Source organism: Scyliorhinus torazame, chromosome 2 (assembly GCF_047496885.1).
Source record: "Scyliorhinus torazame isolate Kashiwa2021f chromosome 2, sScyTor2.1, whole genome shotgun sequence".
In the NCBI taxonomy this organism is placed as follows: Eukaryota; Metazoa; Chordata; class Chondrichthyes; order Carcharhiniformes; family Scyliorhinidae; genus Scyliorhinus; species Scyliorhinus torazame.
The window spans coordinates 223,633,557-223,654,952 of record NC_092708.1 but is presented as its reverse complement, the minus strand read 5'-3'; positions in this window follow the sequence as shown (position 1 = coordinate 223,654,952).

Below are 21,396 nucleotides of genomic sequence, written 5' to 3'. Positions count from 1 at the left end.
GCCATACTATTAAGCTGGTAAGGACTGAAAGGGCTAATGTGGGACCCACATAGTGATGTTAAGGGAGTCACATGGCCAGTAGTCTGAATGGATAAATCTGCTGTCTTATGTGCCTGTACATAGTTATGTTCTACAATGGTTACTGTTCAGGCTCTGTAGCTCTGTACCTCTTCCTTAGAAAACCACAACAAAGTACAACACAAAATGCTCTATAAATGCACCTCTTTATTTTCTTTATGGGATAGAAACCACAAAGGTTTCTTTTTAATAAAGTATCACTTGGCAACAATTTGCACACATCAGATATGGCATTGGTGCTGAAAATTGGAGAAATCATTGAACTACATTTTTAATAGTTTCAGAATTAGTAACTGTATTCCATTTGGCTTTTGGATGTTTAAGTTGTGAACTGCATGTCATTATGGCCTAGATAAGATCAGAGAAATTGTTCTATTCAAGACTTGTTCATTTGTTCAAAGAAATATTCTCATTTTGCAAGGATTTCTAATGTAGGTGCTTACTTTATCAGGCACTAATTAGTTTTCTGCGAACTGACACTTTCTAACACCCTCCAATTGATGTAGCTTTTAATCATATCTGATTTTATATATCTAATCCTACATTTTTTTCACATTGCCAAAGCTCATTAACACTAAAAGTAACTTGAGAACCTACAACATTGGTTAGAACTACTTCAGTACTCAACAAGCACAAAATAGCATAATAATGTAAATTAAATATTAGTGATATTTAGTTCAGTCATTCTATAAGTGCTAAGTAAGCTCTACTCAAACTTGCCTTTTACATGTCTCGAGAAAAAAAAAGCATGTTGAAATAGCGTGTTAATTTTTGAAATGTCACCATCGTGTATATGTAGGTGTATTTTGATTTGATATAATCTTTTGCAGACTGCAGAGTAGCTGGCTCTTTTGTAGTACACTATTAACATAATGAAGTTAGGCCTATAATGACATGATGTGTTTTTCCCAAAGGGTGTTTTTTAATACTAAACTTGTGTAGTTTTATTTGATAATGGAGGACTGTTGAAGTATTTGTTCAAATATTCTGGCTGCTTTATGGAGGATTTGGAACTTATCGACTGACATGTTTTCGCAATTACCGCTTTATAATGAAAACATAAAGAAGCTCTGGGGAATGAAATACAAAAATACAATCGAGAACCACATAATCTTTCAAAGGTAAACCGACAGCATTGAAGTTTGCAGCATGTCGATCGTTCCTATTCCAGAACTCTCTGCTTTGGCTCGTAAACACATTATATAAACAATAATAATTGAATCCATGTGCAGTGTCATTTTCTCACAGCAGCTTTGTGTATTTTTTGCAAACTGAAAGATTGGATTACTGATAAGTTTTTAATTCATCCCTTAATTATAGATAAAAATATTATACATATATAATTCTCTGTGAAAACCACTGACCGTGAAATAGGAGACACACTGAATCCAAACACACAACTCACCTATATAAATAAAACTCACTGATCATCGTTTCAAATAGTTAGGCAATTTTGCACTTATAAATTTTTTTATATGTTTGTGATTGGAGGTTTTTTAAAATTGATTTTTGTGTTCCACTTTGCTATTTTTTTAAAAGGGGAATTATACCAAAGATTTGCATCTGACAAGAAAATTGCACTTCCGCCATTACAAAGGGGTAATCAGCAGAAAAAGCTGGTCACAATCTTAGTCTGACATGGTCTGTCAAATGCAGAAAAGGCACACTTGTGCTCATCTGCCTGAGGATGCATCCAGCATCGATCTAATTTAGGACTGACAATTAGAACACTTCATATAATTCCAAACAGAAGAAAGTATCTTGATCATCGGGCAGTGGGATGGATGGGTAACGGGATTGGAAGCAGGTGATCAATATGACTGATAAATTTGCTAGTGTACTGACATTTTTAATTTTTCCTCAATATTCTCAAATTATATGAGGCAATCTGTTATATATTGAGCACCATTGATATGCCATTGCACACAGATTACATTTAGTATAATCATACCTTTAAATGCAATAATTTGTCTTTATTTTTGTAAACCACTTAATGCTATTTAACAGATAATTAGTTATCCACACCTCATAGTTTCATGCCATCTCTTGGAATTACAAAACACATGTTGAGATGAAATGTTGGCGATCTATTTTCCTATGCTGAGTTTCCTATTTAGACAATTGTGCCCACTCACTGACCTGTAAGATCTCAGGTGGCTATCAGAACATAGTAACTAAAGTGTTTTTTTTTTGTTAATACATTCAAGTCATGTTCACAGGCTACAAGTAATTTGTTAAATGCCAACACAATTTGCTGAAATTTTTTTACATCCACAGGAACTCAGAAGGACGTTCTCGCAATGCATCAACAATTCTTGACTGAATGTTGCAAGATTAATCACTGCCATTATACAGAAATTTCAACTGAATTATAACTTACCACAAATGAAATCTGGTATTCAAGTGAAGGTAGCTGTTAATGAGTGCATAAGCCTTACAAATCAGTTTATCAAATAAACATTTGAAAGTACACAAATGCACTGACAAATTAGGTGCAGATTCTTCAACCTTTCTGAGTGAACCACAAAGGGTGAAGATGTATATGATTTTTGCAGAGGTGGAATAGGTTGTCTGTCAGTTGGGTATTGGCGACAGTCTGTCTGCAGTCCGTAAGATGATCCTTGCAGCACCAGAGGAAAGTAGGCAGGATTCCTGGCTTGCATGCATAGATATTGATCTACCTTAGGCATCTAAACAATGCCTCACCTGTTCGCCTTGTCCGTATTTTATTTTATGCAGTCTAATGCTTGTTTTGTTTGGCTTTTCTTTTATTTCTGTGGATCTGAGCTTTGATACACTTTTGGGAGTACATAAACACTCTGTTGTACTTGAACATCATCCTCCTTTTAAAGTCTTTTGGTGGCTCAAGACCACCTTCTTCCTGCAGAGAGACTGCACTGTTACACCAGGTAAATGAACAGCCAATAATTAATTCACTAAACAAAAGTGGTGTTTTACGAGAGAAATTAGTGTATAGAACGATGATATGCAGTATATTAGTAATGGCTACAGTAAGCCATTTAAAAGATCTTCCTTATCTAAAGTGGCTTTCAATACTTTTATATACTCAATACTTTTTCAATAGTATTTGAAAATGTATGATTATAATGGTTACTGTTGTTAATATGATTCCTGTGATACTAATCTACATGTACAAATATTTATTGCTTTTGCCACTTATAAATCTGAATGCCATGATCATAAATAACGCTTGTTATGCAAAAGTAATTTTGAAATGTTGCGTTGAGTTACTGCAAAGCTACTGGATAGTGATTATATTTACCTTGCTCTATTAATTCAGAAAATTTTGGTTTGGAATGGTGGGGAGGTTTCTGGAAATTACTTGATTTTTAAAATTATTTTGCTTCAAGGTGGTCAAATCTGACACGGTATTCAGTTGATTTGGTGAGCAATGATAATCATCGGGCTGAATTTTCTGGACAGATCCCATGTCCAGAAGTTGGAGACATTGCCATGTGGGCAGGGAGCACACGGATATTACCAATTCCCATTATAGCTGGCCATTTATCTGTCGGGGCGTGGAGGAACCATCCACTCAGGCAGTATAAATGGAGTGAGAGCACACTACCAATGTCCCATCAATTCTATCCATCCTCAAAGGCAGCAATTATTGGAGGCCTAAAGAACAAGGCAACATGTGGATTGACTGAATGACAACCCAGGCTAGCCCTATGGTTTACTGAACATTCCCTGCAAGTTCTCCTTCAGGCTACACAGGGAATCTGGGAGGTCCGCTTACCCCGAGATGGGACAAACAGAATAGCCAGATAGATAGGACAAGACTGTTCAGAGATCGCAGGGGTGGTCAGTAGCCATGGGGTTGACCCTCAAATCTGGTTGCAGTCCCTCAAGAGTGTTAGTGAGCTTGTGCATTTCACCAAGGTGAGTGTACAATATGTTGTTTACCCTACAGCCTTACATGTGACAAGGTGTGACTGTGAGATTGGTAAGAAGTCTTACAACACCAGGTTAAAGTCCAACAGGTTTGTTTCGATGTCACTAGCTTTCGGAGCACTGCTCCTTCCTCAGGTGAATGAAGAGGCATGTTCCAGAAACATATATATAGACAGATTCAAAGATGCCAGACAATGCTTGGAATACGAGCATTAGCAGGTGATTAAATCTTTACAGATCCAGAGATAAGGGTAACCCCAGGTTAAAGAGGTGTGAATTGTGTCAAGCCAGGACAGTTGGTAGGATTTCACAGGCCAGATGGTGGGGGATGAATGTAATGCAACATGAATCCCAGGTCCCGGTTGAGGCCGCGCTCATGTGTGTGGAACTTGGCTATAAGTTTCTGCTCGGCGATTCTGCGTTGTCGCGCGTCCTGAAGGCCGCCTTGGAGAACGCTTACCCGGAGATCAGAGGCCGAATGCCCTTGACTGCTGAAGTGTTCCCCGACTGGAAGGGAACATTCCTGCCTGGTGATTGTCGCATGATGTCCGTTCATTCGTTGTCGCAGCGTCTGCATGGTCTCGCCAATGTACCACGCTTCGGGACATCCTTTCCTGCAGCGTATGAGGTAGACAACGTTGGCCGAGTCGCACTAGTATGTACCGCGGACCTGGTGGTGGTGTTCTCACGTGTAATGGTGGTATCCATGTCGATGACCTGGCACGTCTTGCAGAGATTGCCATGGCAGGGTTGTGTGGTGTCGTGGTCACTGTTCTGAAGGCTGGGTAGTTTGCTGCAAACAATGGTTTGTTTGAGGTTGCGCGGTTGTTTGAAGGCAAGTAGTGGGGGGTGGGGATGGCCTTGGCAAGATGTTCATCTTCATCTATGACGTGTTGAAGGCTGTGAAGAAGATGTCGTAGTTTCTCAGCTCCAGGAAAGTACTGGACAGCCACTGGAAATGGACCAGGCAGCATTATTGGCAGTCAGAGACAGGTCGACCTCTCTGTGAAGGACCCTGGGCCATCAAAGTTGACCCTTCCATTACCGCAAATGAGTCGCTGCATTCAGAGACATTCCTGTGTCACCACCATGGACAGTCAGGCCATCTTTGGTGGACGCTTAAGTACTTGTAGGAAGAGACAGAGACAAAAGAAAGGGTCAGGGCAGGGGGAACATATCTTTCCTGTTCACCCTGACCCTGGTGAAAGGTAAGACTTCAAGGCTTGGAGGCCTGTATTGGGCTGTCCCTAGCTAACAGTAACACAGGGAGAAATTGAGTGGCCAAATGGATGGGCACAAGGGAGGTTCTGGCAAACACAAGGCATTTCACCACTGGGCACATGGAGCTCCAGAATAGGATTGCTGTAAATTACAAGGTGGAATGTTGTAATCAATCCTTTCTCTCATTCAGGTCAAAGGTTAGAGCAGACAGCTGCAACAACCTCTGAAGAGCAGATGGGGATGTCAGAGGGTGCAGTGTCTCCTCCTTGTACTCTATGTAGCTATGGCTGGGCAAGCTGGAGGAGTATCAACATTCAAAGCCAATGTCCTCAGACTTCTCAGGTGAGCAGGATGTACCCTCTAAGAGGGTAGATGAGTGGTTCCCTGCAGCATCTGATGCTCCTTGCAGCGTGCTCCTAGTGTGGACAGCTGCTCCTCAGTGATACCAGTGTCTCACAGGGCTTCAATGATAGAGGAGGCTCCTGCACCAGTGCAGGACGCTCTCGATATGCTTGAACCCTCCAGGCCCCAAACAGCTAGAGGACAATTGTCAAGGACATCAAACATGATGGAACAGCTAAGTCAGCTGCTTACCTAGGGTACCTCACAGTCTTTAGTAACCACATTTCAGTTAGTTGTTGTCACCCAGTATCCATCCTTGAAGTTGCTTGGGGTTTGGGGGTAAGGTCTGAAATGTCTGGCATCCTGGACTGCCTTAATCTGCAGATATCATGTTTACTCCCCAAGCGGCGAAAAGCTGGAAAGGAATCCGAAGATGAGGCAGAGAGCACAGAGTCTCGCTCTCTGTGGATGACCTGCTCCTCTACATCTCGGAGCCGCAAAGCAGCGTGGAAGAATTCATGAAGCATCTGGGAGAGTTTGGAGCCTTCTCTGGCTACAAACCCAACCTGGGTAAAAGTGAAGTATTCCCAGCGAATCCAAGAGGGGGAGAGGCAGAGCTGGAGGGTCTCCCATTTAAACTAGCCCAAAATAAATTCCGCTAACCGGGGGATCTGGATAGCCTATAACTGGACACGGATCCACAAGTGGAACCTGACCTGTCTGGCGGAGGAAGTAAAAAAGTAAAAATGGACCTGCAGAGATGCGATACACTCCCACTCTCCCTGGCAGGGAGGGAACAGACGATCAAGATGAATGTACTCTCCAGGTTCCTCCGGTCCACACCGATCCACATCCCCAAGGCCTTTTTCCAGGCAAGAGACAAGATGATTATTGCGTTTGTGTGGGACGGGAAGAATCCAAGAATCCTCAAAAAGGTCCAATAAAGAAGAAGAAACATAGGGGGCATGGCCCTCCTGAACCTGCAATACTACCACTGGGCAGTCATGGCAGAAAGAATGAGGGGATGGATGAAGGAGCCAGACAGAATGGGTGAGGATGGAGGAGACCTTCTGTACAGGAATGACCCTCCGGGCCCTTGCCACGGCAGTGCTCCCATCCCCGCCAACAGAATACTCAACAAGCCCAGTGGTGGTAGCTACCCTGAGAACTGAAACCCAAATGAAGCAGCACTTTGATCTGGCCGATATGCACACCGTGGCCGCCATCTGCAGCAACCATAGGTTCACACCAGCCATACTCGATGCCACCTTTAGAGACGGAGACAAGACGGGGGACACCGACGATTATAAACTTTTACAATGAGGACAGACTAACGACTTTAGAGGAACTGACGGAGTGACTGGAATTGCCAAACGAAAACAAACTCCAACATCTACAAGTCAAAAACTTTCTCTGCAAGGACATGACAGCATACCCAAGAAGCACAATGCCAGATGGGTTACTGGACGCAGACAGTCTGGGGAAAGGAAACTATGGGGACCTGTATGGGTGACACTTAGAAAGGACGCACTTCCCACTGGATGAGACAAGGGAAAAATGGGAGGAAGACCTGGGGATGGAAATAGGGTAGGGACTCTGCGGCAAACCACTGAATAGGGACATTTCCACCTCCTCACATGGGAGCCAACAGGACTGCAGGGACCAGGGAGGGAGGGCAGGGGAAGGGGGGATGGGGCCAGAGAAAAAGGAGGGGGAGGCTGGAAGACCAGGGTGCCTAGAACAAAGCCACAAGAAACGGAACCCCAAAGAAACGCCGAAAATAGGATAGAGCGGGGGAAAAGAAAGGGAGTGAGGCCAACGCCAAAAGGGGGCGAAGGGGGCAGGGGAGGGAGGACCAATACAGAGGAAAATGGCTGGTATATTGTAACCGCTGCATATTTCCTTGCCGAATGTACAGTGTATAAAATGTAAAAACTCCATAAAAACATAAAAAAACAAATGTCTGCTCCCCAGAAACTGTACACACACCCGAAGGAAGTCTTTGTGGTGGACATAGATCAGTTGTAATATTGATTGAGTGGAAACCCTTCCATTACCAGGTTGCTCTGTGGGGTCCTTGATGGCCATATGCGTGCCTCAATGACACGTTAGCACAGTGATTAGCACAGTTGCTTCACAGCTCTAGGGCCTTCCCACCGTCAGCGAACCAGCAGCGGGGGTGCATACGACGGGAACAACAGTGGCCGTGGAAAATCCAGCTCATAGGGTCCTCTTCACAACTTATGGTAGATCTCTCTCACCCTGCTAACTACCATTGTGTCATCGGCAAATATTGCAACCATAAATATGAAATGAAATGAAAATCGCTTATGGTCACAAGTAGGCTTCAAATGAAGTTACTGTGAAAAGCCCCTAGTCGCCACATTCCGGCGCCTGTTGGGTTCAGTTGTACAAATCTTTGACATACATTGTAAAAAGTTCAGGTCCCAGCACTGATTCCTGTACACTCCACTCATTACATCTTGCCAGCCCAAAAAAAACTATTTGTGCCTGCTGTCTGTTTGCTATTAGGTAACCACACTCACAGAATTGTTATAGCACAGACAGAGGCCATTAGGCCCATTGTATCTGCAAACAAGCATCATGACTTGATGCCATTCCCCTGTCTTTTCCCCGTACCCCTTCACATTGTTTCCATTCAAGAAATCATCTAATACCGCCTCGAATGCCTCAATTGAATCTGTCGCCATCACGCTCCCAGACAGTACATTCCAGACCCCAACCACTCATTGTGTGAAAAAGCTTTTTCTCACATCACATTTGCTTCTTTTGCAAATCACCTTGAATCTGTGCTCTCTCGTTCTTGATCCTTTTACGAGTGAAAACAATTTCTCCCTATCTTCTCTGTTCAGCCCCCTCATGATTTTGAACATCTCTATCAAATCTCCAGTTCGCCTTATTCTCTCCAAGGAGAACAGTCCCAACCTCTCCAATCTATCCTCATATTAGACGGTTTTCACCCCTGGACCCATTCTTGTGAGCCTCGACTGCACTCGCTCCAATGGTTTCACATCATATAGTGTGGCACCCAGAACTGTACACAATATTCCAGCTGAGGTTGAATTAGTGTCTTGTGTAAATTCAGCTATTGTACTCTCTGCCCCAATCAAAAAAGCCCAGAAAACCAAATGCTTTATTAACTGCTTTCTCCATCTGTCCTGCCACGTTCAATGATCTATGCACAAATACACCCATCTCCCTCTGCTACTCACCCCTTTTAGATTTTAACCCCATATTTTATATTATTATATCCTCTATCTGTGCTAATACACCACGAGCACTTATTAGCAACCTTTGATGTGGCACTTTGTCAAATGCCTTCTGGAAATCTAAGTACAATACATTCATAGGTTCTCCTTTATCCAGGTTGCTTGTTGTTTCCTCAAAGAATTCTAATAAATTTGTCCCTTTCACAAAACCATATTGACTCTGCCTGATTCCACTGAGATTTCTAAAGTGCCCCACTATAGCATTCTTAATAATAGATTCCAGCAGTTTCCCAACGACAGATGTGAAACTAACTGGCATGTAGTTCCCCATGAATTCCAGGGGAAGATGTCCTGTGGGAAGGAGAAAGGAGGACAGGAGGAGTATGTGCATTTATATGTCCTAGGCTCATACAGAGAACCCGTTGTCTTGGACCCCCATTGGCACTGGACCAAGGCTTTGCTTCATCAAACCCATTGGGCAACTGGTGTGCAACAGCCACTCCGCATTGAAATAATTCACACACATATTTCTTCTTCCTGTTAAAATGAAATCCTGGATCTGGAAGGTAAGAACCTTATGGACAACCCCCACAGTGACAGACTGGAATCGCATATTGCTATCACTGCCCCAGAGCTCAGGCATTTCGACACTCTCATTTCCGCCTTGAGAGCGACCCAGTGGGCGGGGCAAGGTCAGCTCAAAGAACAATGTGGCACTTACACCTTCTTCCAGAAAGGTAAATCAGAAGAGGATCGCTGCCTCCACAGGCATTAAAAACAAACTAATTGACCGTCTCAGGATAAATGAACACCTCATGACACTTCTAGCCCAGAACCAGTGCGCTAGTCCTCAGCGCATGTGTCCCAACACTGGAAGTTACAGACGAGGCCAAAGAGGAATTTTACTCCAGCCTCGAACAATCCTTGACCTGGGTCCCCACAGGCAACAAGCTGATCCTCCTTGGCGACTTCAATACCAGAGTTGGAAAGGCCACAGACCTTTGGGGAGACGCAATCGACAGAGAGGTGATAGGGAAATCCAGCATCAATGATGCCCTGCTCCTGACACGATGCTAGAACACGGCCTTCTCAACACCATGTTACATCAGAAAGACAAGTACAAGGCTTCATGACAACATCCTCACTCCAGGCACCGGCATCTGCTCGACTACATCCGAGCAAGGGACCGCAAGTATATTTGTATCACCTGCACGTGCAGGAGTCGATGACTGCTGGATGGACCACCGTCCAATCAGCTCTGTGATCAATATCAATGCAGCCCCAAATTAATAGCGGCAACAGAAAAAATGCCGCAGGATAACAAATGGCGAGGCACCCAATACATGATAAGAGAGCCCTATTCAGCCAACGGTTCATTGCCAACTTATCGACTCCTGTGACCCAGAGACACAGAGTGTCCACAGCAGCTTTTCCGCCCTCAGGGCCAACATAATCAGCACTGCCGAGACACTTGGTCACTCGACCCGGAAACATCAAGGCTGGTTTGATGAGAATGTCCAGGAGATCCAGGAGCTGATAAGCCGCAAGAGCAAAGCTTTTCTGAACATGAAACAGCAATCCAACTCGGGAGCAAAAAAGCAGCTCTGCTGACAGCTGAAGGCTGATGTCCAGAAAAAAACCACGATCTAAAGAACAGACGGTAGCTGGAGAAAGTATAGGAGATCCAGCAGTCAGCAGACAGCCAGGACGCACAAGGTTTCTTTAGCGCAGTCCAAGCACCCAAGACCCCATCTCGATGCTAGCCCAGAATGGAGAGGTGCTCATCAAGAACAGAGAGGCAGTCAGTGTTTGACTTTGATTTGATTTATTGTCACGTGGACCGAGGTGTAGTGTAATTTGAGAGTACCTTTAAGAAATGGGTGTTTAAGAAATGTACCTTTAAGAAATGGGTGTTTATAAATGGGTGTGTATATAAATAGCTGTAGTGAGATTACCTTTAAGAAATGGGTGTTTATTACTGCAGTGATGTCAGAGAGGGGGTGGAGCTGGGCTGTCTGTCAGCTTTTTACTTTCGTTTCAGGCTGTTTGCTGCAGGGTATGTTTTAGTTTTGTTTTCAGAGCTAGATAGCTGTAGTCACAGCCAGAAGGGGTATTAGAGTCTCTCTCTGTAATCTAAAGACTGTAAATATATCCTGGTGATTTAAAACTAATAACAGTAGTGACTTTAACCTGATTTGCTTCTGGTAAAAGGTGTTGTAAGTCTTATGGATGTTAAAAGGAAAGCTTAAAGGATTACTTAGTGTTGTATTCTTTGGGGGTTGTATTTGAATTAATGGTTGCTAAGATGTTCACTATGTTTTAAAAAGGTTAACTTGAGTTCATAGAATAAACATTGTTTTGCTTAAAAAAATACATTTCCATTTCTGCTGTACCACACCTGTAGAGTGGGCCGTGTGCTCCCCATACCACAATCTAGTAAAAGTTGTGGGTCAGGTGAACTCCATGATACACTTTGGGGTTCTCTAAATCCTGGCCCATAACAATAGTTCTGCATACTGTCCAAACAGATCGTTCCATACCTGGAAAAACATAGGACATACAAAAATACACAATGTAAATACATAGATGCAGGTATCAGGTGAAGCATATGAGCGTGGTACTACTCGGCAGAGAAGATGTGTGAAGAGATCAGTTCAGCCCATAATGGGGTCATTCGGGCATCTGGTAACAGCGAGGAAGAAATTGCTTTTGAACTTGTTAGTGCGTGTTCTCAGACTTTTGTATCTCTTGCCCGATGGAAGAATTGGAAGAGTGAATAACCCAGGTGGGAGGTGTCTTTGATCATGCTGCCTGCTTTCCGAAGGCAGCGGAAGGTGTAAATAGAGTCAATGGATGGGAGGCGGTTTTAAGTGATGGATTGGGCGGTGTTCACGACTCACTATAATTTCTTACAGTCTTGAGCTGAACAGTTGCCATACCAGGCTATGATGCAGCAGATAGGATGCTTTCTGTGGCATCTGTAAAAGTTGGTAAGAGTCAAAATGGACATGCCGAATTTCCTTCGTTTCCTGAGGAAGTATAGGCACTGTTGTGCTTTCTTGGTGGTAGCAGGATGATGGTGAACCAGGACTGATTGTTGGTGATGTGCACACCTAGAAATTTGAAGCTGTCAACCATCTCCACCTAGGCACCATTGATGCAGACAGGGGTGTGTATGATAATAATAAAAATAGCTTATTGTCACAACTAGGTTTCAATGAAGTTACTGTGAAGAGCCCCTAGTCACCATATTCTGCCGCCTGTTCGGGGAGGCCAGTACGGGAATTGAACCCGCGGTGCTGGCCTTATGCCTTGCTTCCTGAAGTCAATGGCCAGCTCTTTAGTTTTGCTGCCATTGAGGAATAGATTGTTGTCGATGCACCAATCCACTAGGCTCTCTATCTCCCTCCTGTATTCTGACTCATCGTTGTTCGAGATCTGACCCACTACGGTCGTGTCTTCAGCAAACTTGTAGATGGAGTTGGAGCCAAATTTTGCCACGCAGTCAAGTATGGGGAGCATAGTAGGGAACTAAGTACGCAGCCTTGTCGGGCCCCGATATTGAGCACTATCATGGAGGAGGTGCTGTTGTTTATCCTTACTGATTGTGGTCTTTGGGTCAGGAGGTCAAGGATCCAGTTGCAGAGTGAGGAGCCAAGTCCTAGGTTTTGAAGTTTTGATATGAGCTTGGCCTGATCATTCACCACCTTCCACCTCCCCCATTAAATTATCCATTTACATTGGTGTAAGGGATGCTGGAGTTGCTCAGGTGAGAGAGTCATTCTCGGAAAGTACCCAGGCACTTCTCCCTGGCATTGTCACCTGGCACTGCCCAGGTGGCGCTGGAGGGAGTGGAGGGAGGTTGCGTTGGGGGGCGGGGGGGGGGGGGGGGTGGTGCGGTTGTTGGTTCTATTTTAACTTTTCTGGACCAGCGCAGCCTAGAAAAATGGTGCTCTGATCTTTAAAGAACTAAGTTACTGGCGGGACAGGTTCAATCAGAGCAATACACTGGGTGCTCACCTGTTAGTTACAAATCGCGATCCCTGTGACTACTTCCAGGGGCTAACCAATTGCCCCAAAGCATTTCCCGTATGTACGTGGCAGCTCAGTGGTAGAACTTATGATAGATGATTTACATTCTGGTCCATGTTCGGACATTTGGTAGCAGTTCACAAAAACTGAAAATTCAGTAACAGATTGATTTTTTTAACTGTCAGATGTTTCTTCCCGGGAGTATAAAATCATTTATTTCAGAAAATTACGGATTCGCAAAGCTGATGTGCTCAAACATGGAACAAAGTACTTAAAAATGGCAGACAGATAAAGTGAGGCTGACTGGTTCCCACACAGTGTTTCAGAACTTCAGACACAATCCAGTGATTAACCTGCACATTTTCAGTAAATGCTCAGCTAACGCTGCTGCAGGATTCACGTCTGTCAGGTGAATCTGAGAATATCAAAAGCAGAGTGCAGGAAATTAAGTTTCAGGGTAACAAATGCACATCTTTTTACATTGGCCTCTTGTGAGACAGAGGAATTTCTGTCACTGTGTTGGAGGTTGTGGCAGAACACTGCAGCAAACTCTTCTGCTTCTGTGCAATCAGGTGACTTTTGTGCTGGTTCCTGATGAATTGGCACCCAGTTGTGTGTAAGTACTTCAAACTTTCAGGGTAAATATTCTGCAGAAACTGATTTATGTAAATTATACTGGAGAGACTGTGATTAAAATCTGTCTGGGGAGATGCAGCAGAGAGTGATTATGTAAATTGCACTGAAGAAATGCAAAATGTGCTGGAGAGAATGAGTGCTACTTTCATGAGTGAGGCAGGAAGGGAAGAATGGCAAGGTGTTGGAGAATTGTTACTTAGGGGCTGTTTCTTAGACTGGCAACAAACATCTAGTTTGTGGTAGGTCTGGTTTTCAAATGGAAGGGGATTGAAAGTCACACATGAAATCATTGATGGCACTTCACGTTGTCATATCATGTGATCTGGGGCGCAGTCTATAGACTTGCCGCTCCCGACTCGGGACGTGACGAGGCTTGTAAATCACGCAAGAGACCCAGGCATCATGGCATTGCCAGTCTGGCATGCTGGCAGTGCCACCTGGGTGCCACCCTGGCAGTGTGCCAGGCTGGCAGTGCCCAGGTAGTATCATGCCGGGGATCAGGCTCAGCAGTGCCCTTCCCTATTGAGGTGGGGTGACGGGGTCGATGACCGCCTTATTGGTGAGTTGGGGAGGTCCGGAGGCCACGGTGGGGGGTCTAAAGATCGGGGTGCCATTTAAAAATGGTGCCCCAATCTCTTCCTGCACTGGTGAGCTGAGCCCGAGAAATGAAGCAGAGCCCTGTTTAATATCATGGCCAGGAAACACCCGGCTAAATGAGCTCAAAACGGGACTGTTTTATTTCTGTTAAATTGCGCCCACGATATTTTGAGATGGCAAACAAAACATCCTAAGAATCGTAAAAAAATCTCAAGATAAAAGGGAGGACGAACTTAAAACAATCAACATCACTGGCGAAGAGGTACTAGGAAAATTAGTGGGACTAAAGGCTGACAAGCTCCTTGTGTCCTAGTGTCTTAAAAGAGATAGCTGCCCAGATAATGGGTAATGCTTTATGTCGTCAGCAAACTTGGAAATATCACTTTGGTTCCCTCATCTAAATCATTGATGTATATTGTGAAGTGCTGGAGCCCAAGCACTGATCCCTGGGAAACCCCACTGGTCAGCACTTGGCACTCCAAAAAAGACTAATTCTGAATCCATGTGGATCTTAAATGTTTCAATAAGATCACCCCTCATTCTTCTAAACTGCAATGGGTATAGATTCAACCTGCTCACATTTCCATCAAAGGCAATCCTTCTTCCCAGGAAGTGAACCTTCTCTGAACTGCTTCCACTGCAATGATATCATTTCTTAAGTAAGGTGACCAAAACTGTACTCCAGATGTGGTCTAACTAAGTTCCTGCACACTTTTAAAAAATTATTCTTCCATGGGACATGGGCCTCATTGGGTAGGCCGGCATTTTTATTGTCCATCCCAAATTGCCCCCTGGGAAGATGGTGGTGAGTAGCCTGCTTGAATCGCTGAAGTGTATGTGGTGTAGGTACGCCCATAGTGCTGTTAGGGAGGGATCCCAGGAATTTGACCCAGCGATAGTGGAAATATATTTCCAAGTCAGGATGATTTGTGGCTTGGAGGGAATCTTCCAGGTGGCGGTGTTCTGCTGTCCTTGTCCTTCTAGGTGGTAACGGTCGTGAATTTGAAGGTAGTGTCAAAGGAACCTTGGTGAGTTTCTGCAGTGCATCTTGTAAATGTTACACACTGCAGCTACTGTGGGGGGCTCGCGAGCACGGTCCTGGTGAATCGGCTGGCGAGGCATTATCTGCGGCGAGAAGCCCGTGATCCCTTGTTAAGTGGCCAATTAACAATGAATTGCGTTGCCGGTTTCGCTGGGCCAAGTGCCGGGAAACCCACGGCAATTCCTGCTCACTACAACACTTGGAAGTTTTTTCGTAAGATCGCGCCCTATATTTCTGAATCTGCAGACTAACTCCCCACCTCTGAACCTGCAGATTAACTCCATATCTCTAGCGTGTTGCAGGGCAACAGAATTACAACAATTGCCCCATAACTCTATTGGGTTTCTGCATAGATGCCAATAGCCTCTCTGACTTCCTTGTCAGAATGCAGCAACACGCATTTCAAAATTCAACAAGCCACAAGAGCCTCTTCAAGAGGGCACCGCAATACTTACACAAACTTTGCAGAAGCAAAAGTAAACCAAAAAGATAACCACCCGCAAGTTATATTACCGGCCCTTTAAATAAAATTAGGAGAGAGGGATGTCCTTCATGTAGTTGAACCTATATTCAGCTGGGAAAGTTTGGGATTAGGTGTCAACTGGTCTGTGTGTTCCAAGTTGGCTGATTAAACATCCAATCAGCTTCAGAGGCTGTTTGGTGTTAAGGAAGGCCCACCATGGAGGTTTCCGGCATTCCCGGAGCAGACCATGCTGACACAGCATGACGCAATGCAGGAATGGCACAGGAAACGTTGCTCAAAACGATTTGCCTGTCACATTCAGCTACTCTGGCATGTGTACAGCCAGCACCAGCAGTGCAATGGAGCCAAATGTTTTGTCCATGATATTTTCTTGTTTGATGTCGTGATTGAGTTTTCATTTTATGTGTACCTTCTATAAAATACTATTTCTCTTAAATTGGCTTATTGGTACATTCACGGAAGAAACATGCTTACATTTTTATTCCCATTTACACTTCAGGAGCTTCATGATAATGATTTGTGTAATGCCAAGTGCGATGAGAGCAAATTTAGCTCTGAACAATATTTATTATAGAATTCGAAAAGGAAGCTAACTTTAATAATTTTGCTAACTTTGCTTTCACAGTAATGATTATCAATTTAGAGTTCTCTTAAAAACATATTTAAGATGCCATTTGAGAAAAACAACAAGAAGGAGATAAATGAACAATATTGAGCAATCTATAATAAACATATTCACCTGAGGATGATAATGGAACTAATTTAAGGATTTACCATGTTAATTGACATTCTGATTTGCATAATCAGAGATGGTACCCCATGGGTTATTGCTTGAAAACATTTAGTTCTATTTTCTGCCAAGCTTAAACTTTTCAGTGCAATTCTCTGGGGAGGAACCTGATGCAAATTGTTGCAATATTTATTTTAATTATGTTTTTATTGAATTTTAACAGAGTGAAACAGCAATCTTTTTGGCAGAAGACACTGGTCCGTCTAACCTTCCTTTCCAAACCACCCATCAGACTGTTACAATAATTTTAATAGCTGGGTGGCATGGTGGAGCAGTGGTTAGCACTGCTACCTCACGGCGCCGAGGACCCGGGTCACTGTCCGTGTGGAGTTGGCACATTCTCCCCGTGTCTACATGGGTCTCACACAAAGATGTGCAGGGTAGGTGGATTGGCCACACAAAATTGCCCCTTAATTGGAAAAAAAGGAATTGGGTACACTATTTTAAAAATATGATTCGAAAAGCTCTTTTTGGAAAATTCATCCATCCCTTTTTGAAAATGATTCATTGTGTTTTTGTTCCATCTGGCAGATGAGGTGGAGGCAACATGGTGGCGCAATGCCGGCCTTGGGTCACTGTCTGTGTGGAGTTTGCACATTCTCCCCGTGTCTGCGTGGGTTTCACCCCCACAACACAAAGATGTGCAGGTTAAGTGGATTGGTCACACTAAATTGCCCCTTAATTGGAAAAAATAATTGGGTACTCTAAATTTATTTAAAAAAAAGAAAAGTGTGAGGTGATACACTTTGGAAGGCGTAATTTGACAAGAAAGTATTCAATGAATGGCCTGTCACTGGGAAGTTCTGAGGAACAAAGGGACCTTGGCGTGTTTGTCCATAGAACTCTGAAGGCGGAAGGGCAGATTCATAGGGTGGTGAAAAGGCATAAAGGACACTTGCCTTTATCAATCAAGGCATAGATTACAAATGCAGGGAGGTCATGATGGAGCTGTATAGAACGTTGGTGAGGCCACAGCTGGAGTACTGTGTGCAATTCTGGTCACCACATTATGGGAAGGATGTGATTGCACTGGAGTGGGTGCAGAGGCGATTCACCAGGATGTTGCCTGGAATGGAACATATAAGTTATCGAGAGAGGTTGGATAGGCTTGGGTTGTTTTCGCTGGAGCAGAGAAAACTGTGGGGTCACCTGATTGAGGTGTACAAGATTATGAGGGGCATGGACAGGGTGAATAGGGAGCAGCTGATTCCCTTAGTTGAAGGGTCAGTCACAAAAGGACACAAGTTCAAGGTGGGGGACAGGAGGTTTCGGGGGGGATTTGAGGAAACCTTTTTTACCCAGACGGAGGTGACTGTCTGGAATGTACTGCCTGGTGGGGTTGTAGAGGCAGGTTGCCTCACATCCTTTAAAAAGTACCTAGATAAGCACTTGGCACATCATTGTCATGATATTCAGATAAACATCATGGTGCAAACACACATACACACTGATGGACAGATCAACGGACCAATCAATACACACGCAACATCACAGCCAATCACAAGCAAGAGCATACACACTATAAAACGGGGAACACGACACTTCCGATTAATTCCAGCAGGAGACAGCTCAGGGCACAGAGCTCACAGCAAGCCACTCAGACATGCACCATGTGCTGAGTGCCTCTCCAAGATAGTGTTAGGGCTGGGTCCACAGGTTAGAGGGTAATGAACGAACCACAGCAACCAGTTTACAAATGTTAATAATTGTTAGTAATAAAACTGAGTTGTACCTTCCGCAACCATGTTAGATCATCTGTGTAGCAGAGCACCCAACACGACAATCATAACATTCAAGGCTATGGGCCAAATGCTGGCAAATGGGATTAGGTGGGCAGGTTAGGTGTTTTTCATGTTTCGGTGCAGACTCAATGGGATGAATAGCCTCTACTGTGCTGTATTACCTGCTGGTACACCATTCCAGCATTCTCTCACCATTTAAAAAAATTACTTTATTTAATTCACAGGCCTAATTTAGTAAAAAGCCCTTTCGGCCGTAGAGGGCTGGATTCTCCGGTTCCTCAGCTGCGTGTTTCTTGGCAGTGTGCCATACACTGGCAGCGGGATTCTATTTTCCCACTGCTTGTCAATGGGATTTCCCATTGAGGCCACCCCATGTCACCGGGAAATCCAAGGGCGGGGTTGCGCTGCCGGCAGCAAAAATGAGTCGCAACGCACAGAGAATTCCGTCCACTGTGTCTGACATAAGGGGCGAAATTCTCCCCCAATGGCGCGATGTCCGCCGACTGGCGCCAAAGACGGCGCCAATCAGACGGGCATCGCGCCGGCCCAAAGGTGCGGAATGCTCCGCATCTTTGGGGGCCGAGCCCCGACATTGAGGGGCTAGGCCGACACCGGAGGGATTTCCGCCCCGCCAGCTGGCGGAAATGGCGTTTGTTGCCCCGCCAGCTGGCGCGGAAATGCGGCGCATGCGCGGGAGCGTCAGCGGCCGCAGTCAGTTTCCCGGCGCATGCGCGGGAGCGTCAGCGGCCGCTGTCAGTTTCCCGCGCATGCGCAGTGGGGAGAGTCTCTTCCGCCTCCGCCATGGTGGAGGCCGTGGCGGAGGCGGAAGGGAAAGAGTGCCCCCACGGCACAGGCCCGCCCACGGATCGGTGGGCCCTGATCGCGGGCCAGGCCACCGTGGGGGCACCCCCTGGGGTCAGATCACCCCGCGTGCCCCCCAGGACCCCGGAGCCTGCCCACGCCGCCTTGTCCAGCCGGTAAATACCAGGTTTGATTTACGCCGGCGGGACAGGCAATTCCTGGGCGGGACTTCGGCCCATATGGGCCGTAGAATCCAGCGGGGGGTCCCGCCAACCGGCGCGGCCCGGTTCCCGCCCCCGCCCAATCTCCGGTACCGGAGACTTCGGCGGGGGCGGGGGTGGGATTCACGGCGGCCAACGGCCATTCTCCGATCCGGCGGGGGGTCGGAGAATGACGCCCAAGAACTTTTCTGGATTCTAATTCTCCATAAATGAAAATTGTAAAGACCTCTGTTGATCGCCCAAAGGTCCATCCATTCCCGAATCAAAGCATTCCTCCTCCAAGGTATGCTGCCAGCCAAGCCCCACCTGTCTGGAGCTGTCTGCTTTTCAGACTTTGATTACAGTTCTAACGAGGGCAGGAGGAGTTTGATTCAGAGAGAGTGCAAATTGGAAAACTCTCCATTTGTTTTGCAATTGCTCGGTGTCATCAAAATAGGTGATATTAGTTTTCTGCAACACTGTTTCAAGTTTGTTTTGTGCCAGCATGAGCATTATTACAAAATATTTTGTCTTTCTGAATGTATTAAATTGTCTTTTGAGTTAAGGTTGAGAGCAATGTTGTTTGTGGTTCCTTCATCCAATCAACCGTAAACCAGCTGAGAAAAAAATATTTCTATTTCTTTTCTTAGCAGTAGCAATATTTACTATTTCTCTGAAATATATTTCAATTTTTTCCAATAATTATTTTTCATGTTGTACTATAATGTATGTACGTAATATTTTTAATTGATTAAATTAATGCAGAAGTCTTCAGAGCATGACATTTGCTAAAGAGGACATTCTAGCTTATGCACAGATCATTAGAGCAAAAGGAAATTTGGAAAAGTGTTTGAAATTGACCAAAGATAATTGACTTGTTTAATAGAACAATTAGTGCGCTCTTGATTCTTTAAAAAATGTTTTTAGGTTTCAATCAACATTAGCTTGCAGCTGGATCTCAAAGGTTTAATAGGTGATTGAAACTTGTGAAGGGAAAGAAACAGATGATCAAATTCACAGGGGATTTAGCCACGCTGTGTTCAATACCCAGTGCAATATATTAAGTCATGTCTCTGTTGTCAGAATTGCTATGATTCAAACAAACCTATACTGTAACTTCATCCTTGTAATGAACTTCCATACAGCACCAGAAAAACATTACAAAATACGTTTGGAAGAGAATTGTGAGGTTTTGCTGCTGGCAAGGCCTTTACGCTAAGGTTTGTAACCTGTTCTCAGCCAGCTGGGATACAAAGCAACAGATTTAGCTTTTACTGTAAACTTCACAGACCAATTATCTACTCTGAATCATGGGAGTTTAGCAAACAAACGTGAGTGCCTGCTGGGCTATTTCAAACTAGCAGCTTACAGTCATTGTGCATCAATAACTTTCAGACAGATCAATTCGTAATGATAAATCTCACAAAATAATTTGGGGCACAGTATTAACTTTAGAAAACTACATTAACAACCTGATTCAATCATGACCAAACCTGCTTTTTATTGGCTTTCTGCTCGCGGAATGTTTAATGTTTATTTGTTTTATTTACCCCGTAACTTTTTCATGTCAGTCAACACTTAATACCATTTGGTTACATTGATGCCAAAGGGGAAGCTTGCTCTTGTGTCCAAGATAAAGATAAGCTGAGGAAGATCAATATCCTCTGATTAAGCAGGTTGCAATAAATTCACGGTTACATGCTGCTGTAACAGGTAAACATTAGCATTCAGCACAGGCAAGAGGATTTGAATGTTCAATAAGTCAAGTTTTATTTTAATTTTCCACTGAAGATTAGAACCTGTTGATGGCTCAAACACAACTCATGTTTATTAATGAAAAATGTAAATAATTTTATTTCAAAATTGGATATTTGAAGCTTTGGAATAATTTGATAGATTAACTTGTTTATTGATAAGAGTATTTGATGATAACAACTTCCCATTGCTTTGAAGCTCTGTGGGTGATCAATACCTACATCCAAATCCTTTTCTTTTCTCAATCCCGCTGCTGGCAATGGTTGCATTAATTTGGTTGATCAGTTTTCTGAGGATGTGCTCATATCAGGATGTGTGATGAAGCAGCTAGTGACCTCTAACCTCTATGCTGTGTTTCCATTTGGTCACCTGATTTTCTTTCCTTGTATTTTCACTCCAGACAAATTTGATTGTCTTCTTCTGGATTCAATAAATGGACCAAGCCTCTGGGGCATTTTCAAAGGAAAATGGACACTTGCTCATTCTCCTAAAATCTCAGCAGATTTTCATCTCCAGACCCTGAATAAATAT